Source organism: Pan troglodytes, chromosome 3 (assembly GCF_028858775.2).
Source record: "Pan troglodytes isolate AG18354 chromosome 3, NHGRI_mPanTro3-v2.0_pri, whole genome shotgun sequence".
Taxonomy (NCBI): Eukaryota; Metazoa; Chordata; class Mammalia; order Primates; family Hominidae; genus Pan; species Pan troglodytes.
In genome coordinates this window covers 150,228,619-150,236,129 of record NC_072401.2, presented here as the reverse complement: position 1 = coordinate 150,236,129, position 7,511 = coordinate 150,228,619, and the positions used below count along the sequence as shown (strand labels likewise).

General features: G+C 52.8%; 1 protein-coding gene across 5 annotated transcripts in view; it reads left to right on the top strand.

The window, feature by feature from the left end:
- The first annotated feature begins 3,185 nt into the window (after positions 1-3,185).
- Positions 3,186-7,511, top strand: part of NR3C2 (nuclear receptor subfamily 3 group C member 2) — a 366,173-nt gene continuing 361,847 nt past the window's right edge. The window contains exon 1 of one of the 5 annotated variants that reach the window (XM_063809057.1): positions 3,186-3,270. The gene's annotated coding sequence lies outside the window, so the exon portion shown is untranslated. Of the gene's footprint in view, positions 3,271-3,805; positions 3,975-5,917; positions 6,320-7,511 lie in introns of those variants that run through there. The other 4 variants (XM_009448401.4, XM_054683874.2, XM_001150516.6 and 1 more) reach the window with 4 other exon arrangements.

Below are 7,511 nucleotides of genomic sequence, written 5' to 3'. Positions count from 1 at the left end.
TGTGCTTTGCAATAAACAAAGAAGAAGTTTTATCTTATATTATTCCTCTATTCATCTTCTCTCTCTCATCAACACCCCCCTCCTTTCTCTTTCTGACTCTCCCTGTCTTTCTCAACTCTTTCCAACAGCTGGTAAGAGACTGAAAAAAAAAAATCCCAGCTTTTTAGAAAGAAAGAAAGAAAAAAATGCCAGCATGGCTAGGCTTATTAATGAAGTTAACTAGGACCAAATGCTTAGCCTTTAACTTTTAAAAATTATTGAATATGATTAAATTATATGATACCTATTGGTCTTTACTTTCTTGTCAGTAAATAGATAATGGAGAAGTACATAATACATTTCAACATATACGTGTTCAATTTTTTTTTTTTGGCTTATAATTTTACAGCTTAACTCCATGGCTTTCCCCCTACCCCTCAGTGTCAGCTGTTGAAGGAATGGATTTGGAGCAGAGAACTAAGGGGTGGCTCTGCTAAAGCTGAAATAGAGAGCTAGGGAGGATTTTTTCCAACACAAACTTAGATGATATTAGGCTTTGTATCTGAAGTTACATAATAGAGGATGTGATGTCACACATGTAAATTGCAAACGCTGAGTCGTGCACTTTAGTGGCAAACCTCAGGGAGTTTGACATTAATGGGATGGGGGGGAGGGAGGTGTCCCGAGGTTCAGCGACTGTGAATAGAGGGAGAGCAATTGTCAAAAGGGAGATGTCTGATGCTGCTTCAAGCTTTCAGCTATTTGGCAGCTACATAGGAGACGAAGTTAACGTCCTTTTCCGTGCGATAATTCTCCTTTCTTTTTATTTTTCTTGAAAAAATTTCTATCCTTTTGCAAGGAAAAAATACACTTACATAAAAAGACGAAAGCAACAAACTTTGTTAAGAGACATCTCAGAAAACAACTAAATATTGACATTTACTAGGCACACATATTTCTGAGTTGATCGGGCTCTCTATGAATGGGCATTGGAATGAAGAGTATTCCTAACCTTCTAAAAACCCATCTTCTTTGAAGAGATCCCTCTGAGGCATCACTTGTGGGGTGATTCCAAGCAAAACCAGTGTCACCTTCTCTTCAGATGAGGGAGACTCAGATCTTATCCCAAAGTTGTTCACTTTTCAGGGTGTCACAGGACCACCTTTTGTCTCTTAGTCAGCAGAGGAAAATATAAAAGTGGTTTACCCAGGGGAAACTTAATCATTCAAATATTTGGGCAAATGTTTAAAGACTCAGATATCAAAAAACAAATAAAGCTTTGCCTATTAATAATTGCAAGATCCCCTAACATCTCTCCCAAGGGTAAGATAAGCTGATACTGTAAATAAGGGCAAATGGACTCCCCACAAGCTATTTTGTGAAAAAGTTTCAAAAGAATATCCATATCTGCTTAAAAATTCAATCTTAGCTTTGTAATACCAAACTGTTTTAAAAGCAGGGAAGATGAAAATTTGAGAACAGTTTGTGTGTGTGTGTGTGTGTGTGTGTGTGTGTGTGTGTGTGTGTGTGTGTATGTATAAAATGGACGAAAGAAACACAGGAAGAAATCTTATAAATTCCTAAAATGTTGCAGTTATAATAACCCCACTGTACACCCTAATTTGATCAAATTGTCCTTAATTGAAATCATTGATTAAAATAGTGGTGGGAGTACCTAGCTTAAGAATTGTTATAGAAAATCATTTTGTAAAGGGGGAAACAATAATCAATGCCCAATTTGTAAGTTTTGGAAACAATTTACATTATATACGTTACCTTAAGTGGGGGGGTTCTTTTTATCCAACATTGTGTTATGAAAAATTTCAAACACACAAAAAAGCTGAAGGAACTTTACAGTGAACACCTGTATACTTAGCACTTATATTCTACTATTAATATTGCACTATCAACATGCTTTATCACATATCTATCCATCCTTCTGTCCATTTTATCAATCCACCAATGTTGCTGCATTTTATTTTTGATGCACGCATTTCCAAATTAGTTTGCAGACATCAGTACACTTCCAAATGGTTCTTTTTAAAACTCACTGAATGTTATTTTTCAAAATATCTGATACGTAAATATTTTCTTGATCACCATCTTAAGATATACCTTAAGAATGCAGTAAATATGAACCTAGAAGCCCTTCCTACAAATAAGAAAAGCCAAAAGGTTGTTTTCCTAGAGGCCAAATTGTTACCTTGAGCCAGCTAAGAACCGAGTCGTGCCAAAACTGTGTAGGTGATGGAGGCAATGGGAAGCTCGCTGTCAGGACAGTGGGAATGTGGAAGGAGAAAGGCAGTGATTGTTTTAACAGGGCACCTCGGTGTTTAACACGGGTCTATGTGGGAAGGGATTAGCAACTTTCACAGCTATTTAGGAATAAAACGGGAAAGAACCCAAAGAAGGGCGGGGGTGGAAGGGGGCAATAGAGCCTGCAGAAAAAGGAGTGTTAAGCCAGAAAAGGGGTGTGTGTGTGGTCAGTTCGTGGGGTTTAACTGAGTCAAAAGGGACCACAGCAGGGGAGCCGGTAAATGGTAGTGACACTCACACTTCTCCCCCCTCCCAAACCCCCAATCTTCCATCTAAGGGTGTGTGTAACGGTGCGGGGGAAGAGTCTGGGGCAGAAGCGTACCTCGCACACGCGCGTGAACACGCGCGCACACACATGCACACGCATACATATCTCCTGACGTGGTGATCTCCGTGGCCGGGGTGGGGGCGTGGGACTCCGGGGAGGCTCCGCAGAGGGGCAGCGGGCGCGGGACAATCCCGGGATCCGGGTTCACCCATCCATCCTCTGTCCCCCGCCGCGTGCCCGCGCGCCGCCGGCCGCCCGCCTGCCGGGCCCAGTCGCCCCCCTTTCACTTTCGCGTCTGCGTAGGTGTCTGCCCAAGCGGGCTCGAGGGCGCGGGGGCGCGCCAGGAGACGCGGGGGCGCGCGGCGCGCCGCGAGCGGAGGAGGAGGGGTCCCGGCGCTCGGCCCCTTCCTCGGCTTGCCCCGCCGAGCCGCCTCCGCGGGCGTCTGAGCCGCCGTCAGAGCGAGGGGACCGGTCGCGACCGCAGGGCCCCAGCCAGCTCCCCGCACGCCTCCGCGCACAGACGCCCGCTCCCTCCTCGGCGCCCCCCCACGGCGGGGGTGGGGCAGAGGCGCGGCGAGCCCGAGAGGGGCGGGGAGAGGAGCGGGGAGAGGAGCAGCCTGGCGGGGTGGGCAGCCGAGGAGCAGGAAAAGAAAACTTTTCCCTCCCGCCCCCCGCGCGAGGTCCCCAGCCCTCGCCTCCCCCCGCAGGTGGGAACTGCACCTGAGGCCGGGCGCGAGGTCAGGGCGGGACTTTGGAGGGCTGCGGGCAGGGCTGAAGGGGGTGCGTGCATTTGGGCTCAGTTTTCCTTTGGCCTCCAGGTTGTCAGTGGCCGTAGTGGGAGGGCGGCCGCCGGCGCCCCTGCCCGTTTCCCACCCGCGGGTGGCGGGACGCGGTGCCGCCTCCTCCCGCTCGTGAGGGTGTGACCCGGGGAGGGGGGCGCAGGCTCCCCCTGCGACCGCCCCCTCACACACGCGCTCGGCCGCCCGAGCTGTCACCGGCCACCCAGGGCCCGGGGAGGGGGCGCGGAGAGTGGCGCTGCGGAGCGACGGGCGCGGGATCCTCCTGCCGGACTTCCCGGCTCCCAGGGACGCCGCTGTCAACGCCGAGCGGACGCGCAGCCCCGGGAGAGGGGCCCGCCAGAGGCCCGGCCGCCGCCACTGGGGGCGGGCGGGTGCCCGCGTCCCCCTCTGCGCGATTTGGCGCCGCTGCCTCGCCGCCTCTTGTAGGGTAACAGCACTATTGCTCTACCCACCGTCAGCAGGGCGACTGCCACTGCCGGGATTATCATCCTCTCCATCCTCACCGCCGATCAGCCAATATTGGACTTGCTGGTGGCGGCGGCAGCAGCGGCGGCGGGAGTCTAGCCGTTCCCCTTCCCCCGCCCCAGCCTCACCACCATGTCCTAGAAAAGGTGAGTGCAGCGACAGTCACTTTGCGCTGACAGCGGCGAGAGGGGGCCCAGAGAGCGCAGGGGCGGCCCCGGGCAAGGCAGGTTGCGCGCCCAGGGCAGAGGGCGCGGGTTGGCGAGCGGAGGTGGGATGCGGGCAGGAGACGAGTTGCCCGCTGGCGGCCCTGGGGCAAGGGTGCTGGGTGGCGGGCGAGTGATCGCGGCGGCTGCCCCTGCACGGTTCTAACCTAGATTTTGCAAGAAGCTGAGATCCAGGGCAAGACCGGCCCTCCTCAAAGGAGATAAAAACTTAGTAAAAGAGACACGTCCATTCCTTTAATAATGAGTAATTCGGCAACGCTTGCGGAGCCGCCGCCGCCTCGCGTGCCCAGGCTCTAGGTCCGGGACTCCCCTTGCTCCCGCCCGCCGCCCGCGCTCTGCCGGCGTGCGATCGATGCCCAGTTCGCTGGGCCGGGAGAGTGCGCGTGACGGTGGGCCCCGCGGGAAAGTTGGGACGCTCGGCGGGGACTCCTGGCTGCGGGGACGCCGGGGGCAGCTCCACGCTGGAGACCGAGGGGCATTAGAGTCTGGGGTCAGGACCAGCTCGCGGCGCTGCCGCTGTCGCCCCTATCTCCAGGGAGTTCCTGACTGGAGCGGCTGAGAGTTCAAGTCTCAGCCCTGGGTTAGGGGTCGGGAATCCCGAAGCTTAACTAACTGTTAAGGAGAGGAGGGGCCTTTGGGCACAGGGTGTCCCCCAGTCCCCCGCCTCGGGCTTTGGCGGGCGCGAAGCGAGGGTGAGGCGGGAGGCCGCACAGCTGCCGCCGCCGGGCTGCGGGTCGCCGAGGGCCGGGGGACCAGATTTAGGTGTATGCGTCACTGATGCTGACTCCGGGCCAGCGGGGAGCCTAAAACGGGGCCTTATATGAGAAGCCTAAAAGTCCTTAGAAATCAAAGTTAGGAACCCCATCCTTTTGCTCAGTAACTGCAGCATTTGGGTGGGCGGGAGGAGAATCGAGGAGGGGGCGGTTGGAGGGAAACCGAAATTTCTTCATGCAGACAACCGATCCTTAGAAAACAGTTTGGTTCCTTCCCCCCTCCTGTCTGTTTCTCCCACTTATGTGACCCACCCCCTCCACCCATTATAACGTGAATATCCTCGATGGTAAGCTTGCTTTCAAATTGAACTAGTGGAAAAATCCAATACTAAAGTAGTAAGTACAGTGACAAAATTATAAGGAAGTAGAGGAGCAGCTCTTGACCCTGGCACTTCTTTCATTTTTCTCTCTCTCTTTTTTTTTTTTTTTTTGGTGTTAGGGGTCTAAGGGATGGGAGGAAAGCTGTGTTTAAAGGGTTTTTCCAGCACGGTTAAAACAACTAAATTCAAATCGAGTGAACGTGATCGTCTTGCTCGCTGGCAGCGAAGGCTGCTGCTGCTCTGCTGAGAGGTAACTCTGGAGACAGTGGAAAGGGGCTGGGAGAAGAACCTCGAGGGTCGGGTGAAGCCCACCCAGAGTCCTCCCCGCGCGCGGACGCTGTTGGGCGGCGCCAGGGTCTGGGCTGCAGCTCACCTGGAGCTGCAGGTGGAGAGCGTGAGGGGACGACACTTTGCTCGCGGAAAAACCGACTTCTTCCGCGTCAGCACACTTTTCACATCTCTCCAGATATCCTGGGGTCGGTCAGAAGGAGAGCAGGGTGGACGTAAGCAAGTTTGGGGCGGCCGAGCGATGGGGGTGGGGGCAGCGTGCGGAGGCCGCCTGATGTAGCCACCGCCCGGCACCCCAAGCTCCCGCCGCGGCTGCGGCTTTAAGGAAGCTGCCGAGTCCAGGCTGTGTCGCAGCAACTTTGTATCAGTCATGTCGCCCGCCTGGTGACTGACAGCCTGGATTGTCCAATAAGAAGCCCGCCTGACCCGTGCGGCGTGGAGCCTTGCTTCTCTTCGGGCCAATAGGAAGGGTTCAGGGGGGCGGGATAGCAACCTGAACTTTATCTGGACATGTGACCCGCTTTTAAAAGGGCCAGCCCTCCAGCTGGCCCACTCCCCCTCCGGGCTTTCGCCCGCCCTCTCTCCCTCCCTTTTTTGCCCGCCCTGGCCCTGCCCCTGCCCCTGCCCCCTCCTCTCAGCCCCTCCGCGCCCGGGGTGTCATTGGGCCCGGGAGACGGGAGCCAACTTCAGGCTGCTCAGAGGAAGCCCGTGCAGTCAGTCACCTGGGTGCAACAGCGTTGCTGCCTCGGGCTCTCCCGCTGCAGGGAGAGCGGCACTCGCTGGCCTGGATGTGGTTGGATTTAGGGGGGCTCCGCAGCAGGGGTTTCGTGGCGGTGGCAAGCGCTGCAACAGGTAGACGGCGAGAGACGGACCCCGGCCGAGGCAGGTGTGTAGGGGCGCGCGGCGGGGCACCGCTTGCCCTGCTCGGCGTGCGGCCGCGGCGCGGGAGCGTGCACTTTGCAGGGAGAAGTGGCTGCGTAATCCGGAGGCACAGTCAGTATGGTGCTGTGTGCTTGTTGTTTTGTTTTGGTTTTCCACTTTTCTCCCCCTTTGGCCGCCAGAGGACTATTTTGGGAAAGTTTGGCCACTTTGGATAAATGCCCTCTAACTAGCAGCTTTTAACTGCCTTTGGCAGTGGGAGGTCTACCACCCTTCCCTTTACCCAAAGATGAATTTCGGATCATTTTCCCTGTACAATTTTTAAAGGACATTTGAATAATATTTCTTTCCTTTATCAATTGCGGAAGCTCCCAAATCTCAGCCGGAGGTGTAGCGCATAAGGGCAGTTGAAGGAGATATAGATCCTAATAGATCCTGTATAAAAGGGGCTCTGGAAATTCGTGCATTTCCCGTTCGCTAGCATTCGCGAAACTCTTGAGACAGGCTACGCTTCCTATGGCATCAGTTGGAATTTTAAGGGCAAGGGAGAAGGGGACGAAGCTTCTTTTGGTGGCATCCTTACTCTGCTACTGAATTTTAGGTGCGTGGCTTTGCCTACTCAATTTAAAAAGACCAGGTTTAAATAATAATGGTTTATGGCACCATCAGTTTTAATTATTTATTATGACATAGGAGTTAGGAAAACTTTTGATAGCAGACGAGCTTTTGAAACCGCCGAATTTTAAAGGCACCAAATTGCTTCCTAACATTTTGTATTGCCATTTCTCTAGGTGCTGTTATTGATGATATTTACATAGTAATGATAACAGCATTCTCCATCTGTGAAGTCCTGCTGTGAAGTTTAAATTTTATGTTTGACATCGTGGCAGCTATCATGGAAAAGCTTGAGAGGAGAAGTTTTAAAAAATAATTTAAAGTGGAGCTTTTTCCTTTAAGGGAGGCATAGTTTTGTTTGGCGATTTTTGGAAAGATCAGGTGGCTCGGTAAATTAGGTGAGTGAATAGAAATCAGGTGTGCTCAGTTCTAACTGGTTCTCCCGCTCTCTTAGGTGACCTTGGGCAGATTTCTATCATTTACCTCATTTATAAAAGAGAGGAACATAATAGTTATGTAGTGGGGAATGACAAAAAATAGTTACATATAGTGAACTTTTACAACTATGCAGTCTATAGATGATT